An 18,073-nucleotide genomic window follows, 5' to 3' on the forward strand; every position below is an offset into this window, starting at 1 on the left:
TATATTTATTTTTTTATCTTCTTTAAGCTCTATTCTGACAAATGATGTATTTTTATATTTCTTTTGTGTTTTAAATTTTTTTATTTTTGTTTCCAGAATTTAATGTATTTTAATTGTGTTATATACTTGTCAGAAATTTTTTTGCTTAATAATTATTAAAATCTCACTTTTTGCATTACTTTTGATCATTTTACTCTTAGCCACTATTTTGCACCTTTAAGGTCTAAATATAATCTTGTTTTTCTAGTGTTTTAGTGTTTTTATTCATTCCTTCTACATGGCAATAGAAAATGTGACCATAAAGACCTCAATGAACGTAACCAACATTTAAAGAGGGCCTGTACTCCTTTTACCCTCACCCGCTCTGCCCAACTCCCCTGTCTATTCAATCCATCTGTAGCTTCCCTTTCAGCTTTTCTTTCTTTTTTTTTTTTTTTAATTTATTATTGCATTTTAGGTTTTGGGGTACATGTGCAGAACATGCAAGACAGTTGCATAGGTACACACATGGCAGTGTGTTTTGCTTCCTTTCTCCCCTTCACCCGCATTTGGCATTTCTCCCCAGGCTATCCCTCCCCAGCTCCCCCTCCTGCTGGCCCTCCCCCTTTCCCCCCAATAGACCCCAGTGTTTAGTACTCCCCTCCCTGTGTCCATGTGTTCTCATTTTTCATCACCCGCCTATGAGTGAGAATATGCACTATTTCATTTTCTGTTCTTGTGTCAGTTTGCTGAGAATGATGTTCTCCAGATTCATCCATGTCCCTACAAACGACACGAACTCTTCATTTCTGATTGCTGCCTAATATTCCATGGTGTATATGTGCCACATTTTCCCAATCCAGTCTATCATCAAGGGGCATTTGGGTTGATTCCAGGTCTTTGCTATTGTAAACAGTGCTGCAATGAACATTCGTGTGCATGTGTCCTTATAGTAGAACGATTTCCCTTCCAAGGGAACATACATTTTCCCTTCAATACTAAAGCCTGAAAGCTAATAACAATACAGAAGATCCACTGACCAACAGTTCTTCCCAAGACAATAATAATAACGTATATGCATAATTATTAAAGTGATTTTAAAGGTTTGGTTTTGTTTTTGCTATCCAAGTTCCTAAGACATGTTAATCCTGTAAAATTTTACTATATGAAATGGTTGATTAATGATTGAACAAATATCATAAACACATAAGGAAGGTGATATGGGTTTTATTCACAGAAGAATACTTAAACACATATCTGATCTGGTTTTAATAAGAATCACATTACAAGAGAGCTGATAGAAACTGTATAAAAAGGGCTTTAGAAACGTTTTTAAAATTTAATTTGCATCGAATATAGCATTACTATTTGAATTTAACTTCCAGTATACCTGCAGAATGGGCTATTTATTGAGTTTAACTTCTTTCCAGGCATGGTTATGGAACCTGCTAGTATGTATATATCCCAGGGGCCACACCATACTAAATAGGCTAGTGATAAAATGAGTAGGACAAGATTTCTTATCAGGAACATTTTAAACACAGAATCTGTTGGTTCTATGTTGGGGGTGGAGGCTGGGAAAAATAGAGAGATATTAGTCAATGCATTACTTTGATAAGTGAGCAACAGAGCCCATGTTGTGTGGTCAAAGGGTACTGCAGAACTTCTCAGGCGTTGCATACATTTCTGTTTTTGACCACAACTTTAATGCTCCACAAGAAATCCCTCAAAGAATCTTTTTCTTGTCCACTTCTATAAGAGAGAACAAAATGCTTTGTTAGACATAGTTGAGACCAATTATAGTAATGTAACTACTTTTGGAAATAAAATTCCGAAATGTCTTAATACATAAATCTTTCTATGAAGTCTTTAAAATTGACTGCTAAAACCAATAATATTATATTTTTGGAACATAATTAACCATTTTGTGCACATAAGTGAGATTGTAGAAACTAGGGTTCTGAAGGACTTAAAAGAGATATATTTCTCCAAACTAGAGGTAATTATATCCACATTACTTTGACAGATACAGTATTTCTCCATCTTATAGTTAAATTTATTAAAATATTAAGTAAATCAACAGGTAAATACATTTTTGGTCAAACAAAACTTTAAAAATTGTGTTTTTCTTTTATTTGGCTCAAGCTAATTCTTTCTGTTATTTTTATCATTTATTGACCACCCAGTTAAAATTCTATCTGAATTGAATTGACAGCATCTATTCCATTGTCAGAAAAGGGCCCTCTAATGCCATTCAATTTATTAAACTGTTAATCTTGTGGACTTTTTTTTTCAAAACTTGTCAGTTTTTATATGAATAAACTTCAGGTTTCATTTTGTAGGTCTGTTACTTCTTATATGGTTTCATAGAATTCACTCTTAGCCATTGTTAGTATTGTACAGATAGGCACACAGGCATTTAAATATGGTAGCACCTTATTGCAAAAAAAAAGTTCTACTTATATTCACTGCAATTTATTGTAGAAAATGTTCTCTGAACTGAAAATTATAAACTGTTGTCAACAATTCAGGTCCCAATTTTAAAGTGTATTGAGATTACCAAACTGTGAAGCAGGAACAATATGTGTTCTCTACATAAAGAAAAGAACTATTAAATGAACTTGATATTGTAAGACAAATTCAAGGTTGTCAAAACTCATGTCATGGCATTTATAACCAAGCCTAAAATCCCAAACCAACATGCCATGATGGAATGGCAGATCATATTAGATTTGCTGGGTATTGTCAGTTTTATTTTATGTTACCTAAGTACAGCTTAAGCCTTTCAGTTAAAATCTGACTCCCTACCAAAAGGAAGAAGATTAGTGAATTAACTATTGTTTGTGTTATTAATAATATTGGCAATAACCATTTGTCTGTGGTGCTGTGTCAGTTACAAGGCACTCTGCCATACATTCTTCCATGTGATCCTCACCAAAGCCTTGGAGATACTTGAAGCCAAATTGTTATTATTCTCATTTTACAGATGAAGGTTAAGGAACTGATTTGAGGTCACATTGTGGTAAATGTTCAACACTCACCTCTGGTCCAGTCCAGATTTTCTGATGGCAAACCTTATACTCATTTCACTTCATAAATAGAATACTTAGGTCCAATCAGCCATTTTCTAAATGTGTATTTACTGTTGGTCACAAGAGTTTGTGTGACACTGTGTGGATAATTAAATGCCCCCTCTACTGGGAAAACCCAAAGGTGTGTCAGTTAATTAGACTTACACAGGAAAGATAATATACTATTATCTTTATTGCAAAAGTATACTTGAAAATGCAACAAAGGCTACTGAAGCTATTAAAATAAGCTTCTGATCCTTAGGGAAACTATTTCAACACCAGAGCTACCATCAAAAGTCCTTGAGACAAGTAACCCAGGAGTGAAATGGTTATGATTACACTTTATAAACAAACTTAAATAAATATCAGGAGCTGCTTTACTAGGTCCCCTGCTATGAAGTGAAAACTAGAGAAAAATATATAGCAAAGTATTCTAGCCTGAGGATATGTACTATTTTGCACCATAGCACACTGACTACAGCCAAATATTTTCATTGGAAAAATGTTAATTAATAATGTAGCTCAATTCTGCTACCTGGGAAGTACATAAGACATGTAATTTAAATTCTAATCATGGATAACAAAAATCCTGTGATATTTATTCTACAAAGGAAAATGGCAGTCCCAGCAAGATTATAAGTTAGAAAATTATATTTCCTTTGTGTAAATTTGTTCTTTAGCTTCATTCAGTAATCAGAATTATTTATTTCCTTATTCAAATTATAAGTGCCTTTTAAAACCAGGCCTACTATTATTATGTTGTGCCATGGGAAATCGCCAATATTTAACTATTTTAGTCAATAAAAATGCAGTTTCACATGGTGTAAGCTAATATATGCCGAAGCATGAATAGAAATACTTGCAGAAATACTGTCCTAAGTATAACCTCAGATGTACACAGTATTTTAGCAAAAGCATCAGTGGGAAATCAAGCAAGTCCTTTCGCTGAAAGAATGATTTATAAGTACAGTAATTTCTTTTGTAAAGGCCTTTTCTTTACCAAATTAGCAATGTGAATATTAAATTAAACATGAGTCATGCACCATTTCTTTTTAAATTTTGTGGGGAAAGAGGAAGTAGAAAAAAATATTTTTATACTCCTAATCAGGCATTACATTAGTTGTTATAAGGAACTCCATGAAAGTTGGTGGTATACAGGTTACCAGCAGTGTTTGGGAACTGTGTTGTTTTGGCTCACAGAATATAAAAGCATGTACGTATATAACTGTGTTTCCACACAGACACACTCTACTACCCTTATATGCATAGCATAATCACATGTGTAGCTGTCCATTGTATCAGGAGAGGCAGTGGACACTTTTAGGGGCTTTTCCATATTTTAAAACCTGACATCCATGTGCAGCACTTATCCACTATTATTTTCAGGATAAACTATCTTTATTGCAAGACTGTTGGTAAAAATTCTTAGGTTATGTCAAGGGAAAAAAATCCCCTATTGCTTTTTGAAGGAAAAATTATAAGAATACTTTAATTTGCTTTATTTTTTATCTCCACACTAGTTTGTTATTTTAGTGGAATAAAAACATTTTTCTCTTCCATTATTTTAATTCACTATGTTGCATCCATTTGTTTTATAGAAAGATAAACTTTTGTGTTGAATTAGCTGCAGAAGACCAGCTCACACATTAATCAGCACTAAGCAAATATATTACAAAAAAGATAGGACAACAAAAATGAGCTGGAATACAGTTTCAGTTCAACCACCAAATGATTTGATATTATAAATAAATTTCTTGGGTATATATAGCGAGTGAGTAGACCTCAACATTTAGCTATTTTTTTCAATGAATAAATATTGAGCACTGCCTTTATAGCAAACACTGTCTTAGGTGCAGGAAACAATGGACATTATGCTTTGGGAGGATTAGATAAGAGATGAAATAAGTCAGAGAAAAAATTAGCACAGAAAAGTCTTAGTTACAAGCTTACAGAGAGAGAGAGAGAAATGGTAGTGACCAGTCTAGGGAACTGAATGGTTGCTGCATAGAAAATGTGGAAGGGAGTGATGGGAGACAGGCTACGTTCCTTGCAATTTCCTTGAGTCACCATGATTATTTCACCTATTGAATAACTGAATAAATTGAGTAGAGAGGCTGCTTGTACCAAACTGTAAACCAGTTTCATGATAAGAAAATTACATTTTAAACTTATACTTAGGGAAAACAAGAACAAAAACAAAACACCTGCCTTGCAGAAATATGTCATAGAAACAGATTTTAGACAGAACTATTTCCCTCTACAACAATTATGATTAAATAAATGTTAAAATAAAAAGAAGGATGTTTAGCAGGATACGGAATAGAAACATTTGGAGTTTTAGTTTAGTGTTTATACAATACATCCTGTTTTATGATTGTTTTCCAACAAGGTTTATATAATGTGGGGGGTCACTCTTTAGCAGGAGAGTCTCTGTCACTAGAGTTGCAGTGTGTTCACCTCTCATTTTCTCCAGTGTTTTTGTAAATCTTTCCATTGACAATCTTTTAATAATTCCCAAAACAATTGGGGGTAATGACTGAATTCTAAGTTCTTGTCATAAATAAATACAGTTGGCAGAATATAGATGTTTTGATGATGTTCCACGCTAATAAAAGCACACACATTTTTCTTGAGAGTAGGGCTAGCCAAAAGCATCTGAGAACTGATGGAATCCTAAGGCAGACAGAAAAGCTAAAAGCCGAGTAACTAGTTTTGTCTTCAGCACTAACATTTTGTTCTCTGGGTGCCATGACATAGCCCCTACTAGTTAATTCCATTAAGCAACAAGGGCCATTTAAATATATGCAAAACAACTACGAAACAAACAGAAACTCCGTGACCACAAAAAGAGCCTGTAACATAGACGGATGACTACAAATAGTGTTCTTAGTAAGAGATAATCATTAAGACAGTAGCAAAATGAGGAGGAGTGGTGTCCTGGGCAACATAAAGTGTGTACACCCTTCTACATGCACAAACACTCTACTGAAATTTGCCAAGGCTCACTGGTGTCTTTGAGGCACCCTAAAGAGGGGAGCCCAGGAATAACCATCATCCTTAGGCCTTCCCTGGTCAAGGCCCTACACTAGGACTCAGAGGAGAGAGAGTTCAGAACATTTTATCCCTATCACTGGAAAATAGCACAGTTGGTGCCTAACTTCCTTTTGTTGAAAATAACACAGGTAATTTTTTAGCCAAATGAGATTTTGATTAAAAGAAAAAAACCAAACAAACAAAGGCAGAATGTGAAAAGGAGCTAATGTCAGTGCTTCCAAGGGTACTAAAATTTGTTTTAAGATAATAAAGAAATAGCTTCTTCAGGCCCTTTAGACTTTGGACTCCAAAATTGGATGCGGATCAAATAGGACATTTATATATTAAGAAGTTCCAAGAGAACTTGTACAGCATAAGGTAGATACAAATCAAGGTGGAACAGATAGAAAATAATTAGGTCAAGAGTAATCAGCATATAATATGTGGAACCAAACAATACACTGATATTCTGATCTGGAAAGAGGATTTGGGGTTATTTTGAAAACTAATGTCACTACAACTCTGTCCAGAACTCACAGCTGCAGAAACAAGAGTAAACAAGTCATCCTATCAGAAGACTGCAAGGTTAAAGAACAACAAAAGACTCAAAACTAAATGACATTCTTGTTAGTTCCCATTGATGCGATTATAACTCATACAATTCCCTAAAGGAAAACTACAAAAAGGATGTTTCTTGAGATAGGAATACAAATAAACTGGTGCTTGTTTGTTTGTTTTGTTTTAAGTCCAGTAATAAGAATGAATGTTTTCTGTATTTGGTTTTTTTAAAAACTCTATATTTTATATGCAGACATTTAACATAAAATCTTTTCCCTATGTCTTTACTTAGATGATTAGGTAGTTGAAAGATGCTACTGTTTACCAGGCATTGCTAAAAACTTTTGAGTTCTATGAGGGAGGGGGCCATGATTTATTCCTTTTTACATTTCCCCGCACCTCATTTTACATCACATAAGCATGTATGTATGGCTTCTACGCAGTCAGCCAAATCAGATAAATCATGCCTGGGAGTTGAAAGTGGGAACTGACTTGTCTAGTTTGACTATTCTGAGTAGTGAACTAACTAGATTAGAATTTTGTCAGATTTGTATATGTCTTTCATTTAGGTACTAGAGCTACACCTAAATCCCAGAAAAATTGATAACTAAATGATAGCATATTATTCTATATTCAAATTTTAAAACCCACGTAAGAATATTAATAACACAAATTATTTGTATGAGAATGACTTCTATGTTTTTCATTTAGCCCTCAGAGATCTATACTTCCTCTATCCAGAAACAACACAGAAGCAAAATGTTATCAAAGCACCAGAATGTTGCCCAGAAAACTGTGCATTAATTACTCAAGCCAGGAAACTCCCAGTTTTGCAACTCTATTTTATCATTTAAGAGAGATCTTTCCACATGTGTGTACTAAAAAAGAACAGAGAAATAACCAGTCTTCTGTAACTTAGCAAAAATACAAATTGGTGTCTCCACTTTGATTTCTGTTTTTGAAATCAATTTTCAGCCTGGCTTTCTTTTGCCTCTGGTATTCTGATGATCATTTTGTAGCATCTGGATAATTTTACATTAACATCTGGAGTTGAGGGTCTTTTTATTTGTCTGATGCATATAGAATACTTCTGTAAGAAATGTATTTTCCCAGCTGCTGTTTATTCATTTCAAAGAGACATGGTTAAGTGAGTGTAACAGCCTTCTTAGGAAATTCAATTCCTAAATTCCTTAGGAAACACAAACCATGTTTAATCTGAAGTCCTGCCAGTCTATTTTCTTTCCTACCAGCTTTTCCCATGGCAGAAATGGTTGAGATCTGTACAGGAGGAGTACTTTAGTCTGGTAACAGGTGGTGGTGGTGAGTGAGGGACTTTGAAATCAGGCCTGGTTTGGAATCTTGGTCTGGCAGTCAGTAGCTGTGTAATCTTGGGTAACTCTTTGAAGTTTAGTTTCCATATCTAAGAATGAGGAAGTATAAATACATATCTGCCCAAGTTGGCTGTATTAAATGAGATAATTTACATAACACATCTGGCTAAGTTGCAGATGTAATAAATGGCAGCTGTTATTATTTACATCAGCATGTTGCAGAGAGAAACTTACAATTTCTTTTTTCTTGACCTCCTAGGGCTTTTATGCATGCAACTGGCAATTTGGGATTTGCACAAGGTTTTTCCAGAGTACAAGGTTTTAAAGAGCTATAACTGAATCCTATTATTTAGAAACTTGCTCTTTGAGTGGAGGATAAGGAAGAAACTAAGTTGACTAATTACATTATAAAAGCAAGTAGAGAATCATTCCTTTCTGAGCTTCTGTAGCACAGGCTATGAGGTATCCTAGTAAAGTCTATTCAATTTTAAGCAAATTTTCATAATTCACCATAATAAACTCTGTAAGTCCAAGCTATTAAACTGGCAGGGATAAAAGAGACCTACATTCATTTAATTAAATGCAGTGTTGTTAGAATGTTGTTCAAAATGTTTTTAGAACTCTTCTTGGCATTGATTGTTTTTATAATGATGACTTCATGTCTTGACTCTCAATGACTTTTGTTTATCTCCACCCACCAAAATTATTCACCTTCAAAGACGAAATTTGGAAATACTGAGAACATTCAAAGGAATGTCCTGAAGTTCTGATCACAGCTCTGAATAACTCCAAAATCTCCTAATTATTTTTGGAATATGTATACAACCAAGATTATTTGTGTGAAATGTTTTCATTCACTTAATTGTACTTTTTAATATAAATGTTTAAAAAGATTTATGTTATATTCACAGCATACAAGGCAGTTTTTAAAGGAAATGAATTAACAGTTTCAGAGAAATAATTTTAATAACATACACTTCATACTTTTATTTATTCTGAAAACAGTGCTTTTCTTCAATATGTTATTTCCTTGTAACTACTTTAAAGAAATTAAGGACTTCCACGTTGTCTAGTTCTTTATTGTTTTCCTTATGCATAGCAAAGTTAGTGCTCAATAATGCTAGATGAGCGACTGAATGACAAGATGACAAAAAATGAATTTATTACCACTGCATGTTAAAGAAGTGTACTTTTTTATACTTGCTTTTGAGAAAAGCATCAAGGTGGCATTCATGAAAAAACACAACTTTAAAATGATAACAAAAAGTTAAAATTTCACTGGACAAAAAAAATGGAGGAAAAATATACACTGGCTGCTCATCTGGGATGAGTTAGTTATTGCAGTTGAACTCTTAATTTAATGCAGAATTTTTAGACAACTAGGGCTAAAAAAGAAAATGTTAAATTATCTAGTGTCTGACAAAGAAGAAAGCTTTTAAATTTTCAAGATGGACATTCTATTGGCAATGAATTCTCAGAGCAAATTTAACGCAGTCCTTATGTAAGGACTTCAGATAGAAAAAAAGTATAAGAACTTCAAGCATCACTAGTGCAATGGACAATATTACTTGCTTATCAGTAATAAGCAAGTAATATAACCACATAAGAAAGCTAAAGATATTCTCTTAAATTTGTTATTCAGTGGTGAATCATGTGTCTCTGAGAAACTAAGATAATATGATTTATTTCTGTACTTTTGTGACAGTCTAACTTAATCCATGAAGGAGTACAGGGGATGGATGCTCCCTCTCAAATGTCAAATGTGCAGGCCAATTCTCAGAGTTGAATTAGTTGACAGGAACTTAAGCATTAGTATTTGTTGCTGGGTAGTTTTCTGTGTGATTAAGGTACAGAATATACTCCTACAAAAACGGAGAGCCAGCCCACTGCCGCAGAAAAGAGTTTTTTTTCAGGTGGCTATGGTTAGAACCAATATATTTTTCCAGCGTACACTTTGAATGATAATAGCTCACATTCTCTGATCACTTGCCATGGGCCAAGAACCATTCTAAATGCTTTGCATTTTGTATCTCATTAAACCTTTACAGTAACTTCATGCAGTGTACACTATTATTGTTTTCATTTTGCAAGTAAGAAAACTGATGGGCAATGTTACCTCACCCGCATTTACATAGCTAGTAAGTGGCAAAGTCAGAATTTGAACTCAGGCTGATGGTACAGTCTGCATGCTTAGCCACAGTCATGGACTTACCCCCAAACTCCCTGTGTTTGCATAGGCATATGGATACTACAGGATAGATACTTTAGATTCATATTACATAGGAGGAATAGTGACATGAATCATCAAAGAGGAGCATAAAATAAACTTTGCTTGCCTTACCCATGAAAGAACATCAATGTGACTCCCTGGCGAATATCTGATAATGAAAAGAAATGCATTGTGATCAGCAGGATAAAATGAAGAAAATAAAAATGTACCCTGAAATAGCTGAATGAATGAATGAACAACCTATTTCATAGCATTGTGTTAGAGAAGAATGCTCATCTTATAGTGGTAATTGTGTATCATAAAAACTGCACTGAATTTGAAGTAAAAAATAAAAACTGTATCTAATTTCCAATTCTATCACTTGTAGTCTCTGTAACCTCCTAGTCTCTTTCACTGGGATCTTAGATGTGCCTTCTCAGAAGCTAAATTTTCTTACCTGTGAGTTGGTTTATGATTCTTTCTTCCTTTACCTTCTCACTTTGTTGTGATACCAGAATAAAGTGTTGTATGTGCATATCCTTGGAGATTTTAAAGCTATCTGAAAATATGCTGTATTTAAACATACTGAACATAGTTAAAAGATACGCATCTGATTAATGTTAAAACTATACCAATTTATTGTAGTCCAATTGAAAATAGCTTACCTAAAGGTCTATTTTGTTGTATTTAAAGTTGGAAATTCACCTCGTTATAAATCTCTTCCCAGCTACTGTGATCCTGTCTTTAATGAAGCTTTAATAAACTGGAATGTATGCCAAGAGTATACAGTCAGAATCTCTCTAAGACTCAAAGACTGATGAGAAGCCTCTGAAAGCTGTGAAAAGTGCATTATTGTTTTAACTGCTTCCCTAAAAAATGAGGGAAGTGAAGCAGGGACCCTAGTGGTGTTGACGGGCTGTTGTTACTTATCCATGATGCATAAGAGTGAGGAACTAAGTCTGAATGTTTTTTAAGGGGGAAAATAGCAGTATAGCATACTGAAAGTTTTGTTGTAATTTTTTTGTGAGATGGAATTTCACTTTGTAGCCCATGCTAGAGTACAATGTTGCAATCTCAGCTCACTGCAACCTCCACCTCCCAGATTCAAGTGATTCTCCTGCCTCAGCCTCCTGAGTAGCTGGGATTACAGGTGCCTGCCACCACACCTGGTTAATTTTGTATTTTTAGTAGAGACGAGGTTTCACCATGTTGGTCAGGATGGTTTCAAACTTCTGACCTCATGCTCTGCTTGCCTCAGACTACCAAAGTGCTGGGATTACAGGCATGAGCCACCACAACTGGCTTGTTGTAATATTTTTAAACGCCAATTAAAAAATAAATAGTGACCAGTGATGATGAGCATTTTTTCATATGTTTTTGTCCTCATGTATGTCTTCTTTTGTAAAGTGTCTATTCCTATCCTTTGCCCACTTTTGAATGGGCTTGTTTGTTTTGTTCTTGTAAATCTGTTTTAGTTCTTCGTAAATTCTGGATATCAGCCCTTTGTCAGATGGGTAAACTGCAAAATTTTTTGCTCATTCTGTTGGTTGTCGATTCACTCTAATGACTGTTTCCTTTGCCATGCAGAAGCTGTGGAGTTTGATTAGGTCCCATTTGTCTATTTTGGCTTTTGTTGCCAATGATTTTGGTGTTTTGGTCATGAAGTCCTTGCCTACTCTTATGCCCTGAATGGTTCTGCCTAGATTTTCTTCTTGGGTTTTTATGGTGTTAGGTCTTTTGTTTAAGTCTTTAATCCATCTGCAAATCAAAACTACATTGAGATACCATCTCATGCCAATTAGAATGGCTATCATTAAAAAACCTGGAGACAACAGATGCTGGAGAGGATGTGGAGAAAGAGGAACACTTTTACACTGTTGGTGGGAGTGTAAATTAGTTCAGTCATTGTGGAAGACAGTGTGGCAATTCCTCAAGGACCTAGAAATAGAAATTCCATTTGACCCCGCAGTCCCGTTACTGGGTATATATCCAGAGGATTATTAATCATTCTACTATAAGGACACATGCACACAAATGTTCATTGAAGCACTGTTTACAATAGCAAAGACCTGGAACCAACCCAAATGCCCACCGATGATAGACTGGACAGGGAAAATGTGGCACATATACACCATGGAATATTATGCAGCCATCAAAAACGATGAGTTCGTCTCTTTGTAGGGACATGGATGAACCTGGAAACCATCATTCTCAGCAAACTGACACAAGAACAGAAATGAAATACTGCATGCTCTCACTCATAGGTGGGTGTTGAACAATGAGAACACATGGACACAGGGAGGGGAGCACTACACACTGGGGTCTGTTGGGGGGAATAGGGGAGGGACAGTGGGGGGTGGGGAGTTGGGGAGAGATAGCATGGGGAGAAATGCCAGATATATGTGAAGGGGAGGAAGGCAGCAAATCACACTGACACGTGTGTACCTATGCAACTATCTTGCATGTTCTTCACATGTACCCCAAAACCTAAAATGCAATTAAAAATAAACAAATAATAAAAGCTGGAAAAAAATGACATTTTAAGTGCCAAAGGAAAAATCTTTCAGTCAAGAATTCTATTTTTCCACCAGAACTGCAAAAATGAAGGCATAATAAAGATATTCCCAGTTAAAAAATAAATTAATTTAAAAAATAGTATGAAATTGTATAAAGCAATTATATGAGAATTGTTCTGTGATCAGCAGTTCAAAGATAAAGAAAGTCTCCTCTTCTCCCCATGTTATTTTCACTGCTAACAATGATTAACATTTGGTATATATCCTCCCAGATTTCATTTCCTATGTGTAAGTGAAGACATATGAATAAAATGTGTTCTTGTTATATTATATAGTTCTCGTTTCAACACAAGTGTACTTACCCTCTACATGGTGTTTACGATTTGCTTTTGCATTTATGAGGTTGTACACTTTTTAAATTTTAGCATTGGTAAATTTACTTTGTTTTTACTTTAACATAGTATTCAATTGAAATGTAAGTATACTGCAACTTATTTATCATATCTCCACTGCTGGTCCTTCAGGTTATTTCTAACTTTTCTTGATTAGAAGCCCTGTTGTAATGAGTAACTGGTACAAGTATGTTTGTTTATACTCTTCCATTAATACTTAACGTAAATAACTCTGATAAGAGAAATTGCAGGTTAAAGGATATTTTATACATTTTATTTTTGATATACATTGGCACAGAACTGTGTGAAGAACCAATTAATGTCTAAGGAATACAGTTTCCATTGTTGTAATTATCAAAAAATTATCACTTATGTGGGCTGTAGTTATACCCATGATGTGACCAATTTAAGAAACTTTAAAATATAATTTCTAGTATGTGTATACTAATGTAAGACAGAAAAGTTTTATTTACAACTGGAAGTTGTTGGGACCATAAAAGAAACAAATATGTCTAGAACATTTTAAAGTTGGCAGAGCAGATTTCAAGATATTCCAGCCTGAGTCCCTCAGATATGTATTTTGGTGATTACAAAAATATCAAAAGAAATTACTTGTGTCCAAAAGTCACAATATGTGCAAGTCATCAATGCAATAAGATAAGGTTAAAATTGAGTTTCAGATATTTTGGGATTTCCAGAAAAAGAAAAATTATAAAAATTCATAATGTAATCATTTATAAAGTTTTAAAGTTTATCATTACAAAAAGGAAAGTCAAAAACCAAATAAAACAAAACAAATAAGCTTTGTTCCATGGCACAGTGTCAGTCATAAAGACTTTTAGTTAGGTGTTAATTCATTTTGCGCTTACAGGATTTTATCAGGATCAGACTGAGTATACATGTATAATTATTTTGTAAATAAACATGTTTTGAAGTTTCAGAGTAAAAAACTTAACAGAAAGAAGGTTTACAATATTTACTAAAGATAATGATTCATATACCACAAAAATCTGAACTTCAGATATTATTTGTATGACCTTCAAAGTTATATTTTTCCCTGTCAATGACTTTGCTTTTGTCTTTAGTGCCATTTTGTTTGAAGGCTTGTTTATCTGCTATGAAGTGATTTTTCTATGACTTTCTACATGTCTCTTCACACTGGGTTAAGAAATCTTCAAGGAAATCAGTATCCTTGTGAAGATCCTACACAACCTTTTGCTATCATATTTTCTCTGATATGGAACAAAGGTAAAAGATACAGGAAAATGTAGAAGTGGGTATTGTAGAAGAATCCAGATGTATCTAATGGCCTCTTCATGCTCCTTCCTTCTTGCCTTTATTAAAAAAAAAAAAAAAAAGCTTCTGAATTGCAAGGATATTTTTAAGCCGTATGAAACAGTGTGCCCCTTCAGCTGTACTTTTCAAGGAGACTGTGAATGCTGAAATGATTAACAATATGTGAAGCCAAATTGTACCGAAGCATGGAACCATGTGGTGTGGCAATCGTGGGTGGGAAGACATATTAGTCTAGAGGTCCCTGCTGAGCAAAAGACAAAGACCTCCTTCTCCATTGTCCCACACTGATGGTGGGCTTTGGATGTATTTTCAGAAATAATTATTTGCAGAGAACTTATAAAAACAAATGAATCACCCTCATCACTGTGCTTGTTCCCTTTTGGGATGTTTGTCTACTAGGCTTTCTAAATTGGGAAATTTTGAAATTCAATAAGAAAAATATATTTTAATTTTTTTGAGATCCTCAGTGTCTTCTGCAAATACACTTTCAGTTTTTATTACAGACTCTTGATGCTGTTGTTTACCATTGCATTTTTATTTAACTTGAATATTTTAATTTAGCATGAATCATTCCCATGAATTAATAACTTTGTATCTTCTGTGTGTTTTCAATGGTGTGTCTGCTACTCCAAAGATCTTTGTGAATTTTACATATTAGAAGTGACATAGCCTCATAATGCTTTAAATCCAGCAGGAAGTTCTGGAAGGTGGTGCTAACAAATACCTCAAATCTGGAAGTTGTATGCTTTAGAAAAATAAAGTCATCTTGTTAGTGAATCTCTATATCGGATCTTCTAATACTTATAAATAGGTTTTCAGAAATTAATTATATTGATAGCCTCAAAAAACTAAAGGAAAAGCTGTGTCTCAAAGACATTACAAGGCAGTAGTAAATTATAAACAATATATTTGAAATCATAATTAAAATTAATAAGTCCATTTTCTGAGGCATTGACCTATTAAAAATTTATGAGTTACCTCATAGTTTGTTCAAAGATAGTTCCAGACGATCTTCTCAGGGATGTTTGTAAAGTGAATAGCCTTGTAAGGTAGAACCCTGGAGGCAGGGGTTGCAGTGAGCCGAGATTGTGTGACTGCACTCCAGCCTGAGTGACAGAATAAGACTGTCTCAAACAAACAAAAAAAAGGAACTACCATATAATCCAGCCTTCTCACTTCTGCATATATATTCAAAGCAATGGAAATCAGGATCTCAAAGAAATATCTGTATTCCCATGTTAATTTTAGCATTATTCACAACAGTCAAGACATGGAAACAACCTAAATATCTTTTGACAAATGAATAAATAAGAAAAATGTGGTATATGCATACAATGGGATATTACTTTGCCTTAGAAAAAGAAGGAAATCCTGCCATTTCAGATAATTCAGGACATTATGCTAAGTGAAAGGACATTATGCTGAAGGACATAACCTGAAGGACATTATGCTAAGTGATATAAACCAGAAGTGGAAGAACAAATATTACATGATATCACATATATAAGGAAACTAAAATAGCCAAAACTCACAGAAACATGAGAGTAGAATTGTAGTTACCAGCGTCTGGGTTGGAGGAGAAACAGGAAAGCATTAATGAAAGGGTAAAAAGTTTAACTTCTACAAGATGAATTAAGTCCTAGAGATCTACTGTACTGCATAGTGCCTAGACTTAACATTACTGTATCGTATGCTTTACATTTTACTAATAAGTCAATCTTATAATTGTTTGTATCACTAAATAATAATAATAAATAAAGAGAGCGAGAGAAAATTTTTGGAGGTTATCAATATGTTTATGGCAGAGATGGTGGTAATGGTTTCGCCGGTACATACTTATCTCCAAACTCATTAGGTTGTATACATCAAATATGTACAGCTTTTGGTATGTGAATCAACCCCAGCATGTTTAAAAGCAGTGTAGAAACAGCTACTTTTTAAATTATTACAACTTAAAGCCATCTCGTGGTGTTTTCTTGAAATAACAATCATATCTTGGTTAACAGTTGAGATCTAAAAGCTTAGGCCTAAATTCAGGTAGAAACTTTGGCTCATTGGTTACAAAGTTTGAAACCAGATGCACAGACTGTCTTTGTTCTAGAAGATCTTCTCAGGGATGCTTGTAAAGTGAACAGCCTTAGAAGGTAGAGATAGTGTCTCCATGAGAAGCAAAGTGGAGATTTACTCATAGGTTGGGAAGAGAGAGATGGCATCTCCCTCCAGATGAAGGGAACCTGTTTACCACCCATAAGAAAAGATTTGAACTCCTTAAGCCGAGGGTTCCTCTTCTGCAACACCACCCACTGTGAGTGGAGGCATCAGCTGGCCCACTTTTTATCTCTCTGCAGGAAGTAGAGCCCAGGCAACTGGCACCAAATATGCCAAAGCTTATGCTGCTTCCTGGGCTGTAATAAAGTCCCTTTTCCCTCTTTTGGAAGTCTCATATGTTCTGCCAGCAGCCAGGAAACTATGTCAGCCTAAATTTTTGTCTTGCAAGTAGAATAAAATTCCAGACCCTTTACAATCTTCTTCATAAAAAACAGCCTTATTAAGATATATTTTGCATACCACATAATTCACCAATTTACCATACACAGTTCAGTAGTATTTATTAATAGTATATTCACAGAGTTGTCCAACCACCACCACAATCCAATTTTAGATCATTTCAACACCTCAGAAGGAAACCTTGTACATGTTAAGTGTCATTCCTGTCCCACTCCCCGCAAATCTGCTTGCTCTAGCTGTGCTGGATTGATGTCAGAACACAGGAGGGAAGGGTAACTGTGAGAGAGCAGGTAAGAGGTTTTCACAGCAACTTAGGGGAAAAATGATAGTGGCTTAGAGCAGGGTAGCAGCATGAAGGTAGTGAGAAGTGGTGGAATAGATGATATATTTTCAAAGTGGAACCAGTAGTATTTCCTGACCGATTGGCTCTGCCAAGAGGATGTGCTAGTCAATTTCCTGTGAGGTGTGAGAATGAGATGGCTGAAGGATAAGTCCAGGGTTTTGGCATGAGCAAAGGGAAGGATTGAATTGCTTTGAAATGAGCTGGGAAGACTGTGGGCATAGCAGATTTTGACAGAGAAGATCAGGAGTTCAGCATTGCCTAAGTTAATCTGAAATATCTATTAGACATTTTGGTGAAGCTGAATAGACAGTATATAGTATTCTGGAATTCAGATGAGGAATGCTACTTAAAGATATGAATTAGAGAATTTACAGTCATGAGACTGCATGAGATCACCCAGGAAGTACAAGAAGACCTAGAAAAGTAACAGTCCTAGAACTGAGCTTTAAGGGACATCAATCTTTAGAGGTCAGAGATAGAGGAAGTAGAGCAGTAAAATTAAGAAGCAAACACACAGTTTTGGACAGAGATATTTCCCATAAGAATATTGCAAGCATTACATATTCCCTTTGTTGCAGGATGTGAAAATAATCTTTCGGGAAATGTGTGCTTAGACCTCGATGTGATGTATACAATGAGCAAGGAACAAATTGCTAACTCTATCTGGTTCCTGAGAAAACGAAATATTATTAAATAAATGGTGGTCAGGGCAAGGAGTCCAGGTCCATAAAGAAAAGTTGGACCATGCTTTTCCAGGTTTGCTGTACATCAAAAGCCAGCAAACTAGTGTATGCTGTTTTATGGCTGTGAGGATCCATATTCTAAATTATTATATCA

General features: G+C 34.8%; 1 protein-coding gene and 1 long non-coding RNA gene across 3 annotated transcripts in view; one reads left to right on the forward strand and one right to left on the reverse strand.

The window, feature by feature from the left end:
* Positions 1–18,073, forward strand: part of LAMA2 (laminin subunit alpha 2) — a 637,958-nt gene that overhangs the window by 222,521 nt on the left and 397,364 nt on the right. The gene's annotated exons all lie outside the window — the stretch shown is intronic.
* On the reverse strand, positions 1,600–15,455 carry LOC103792613 (uncharacterized). The gene is made up of 3 exons (XR_619471.5): positions 15,364–15,455; positions 10,314–10,350; positions 1,600–1,731 (listed from the first exon to the last, which is right to left on the reverse strand). It is a non-coding gene; the product is annotated as an uncharacterized LOC103792613 (long non-coding RNA).

This window comes from Callithrix jacchus, chromosome 4 (genome assembly GCF_049354715.1).
Source record: "Callithrix jacchus isolate 240 chromosome 4, calJac240_pri, whole genome shotgun sequence".
Taxonomy (NCBI): Eukaryota; Metazoa; Chordata; class Mammalia; order Primates; family Cebidae; genus Callithrix; species Callithrix jacchus.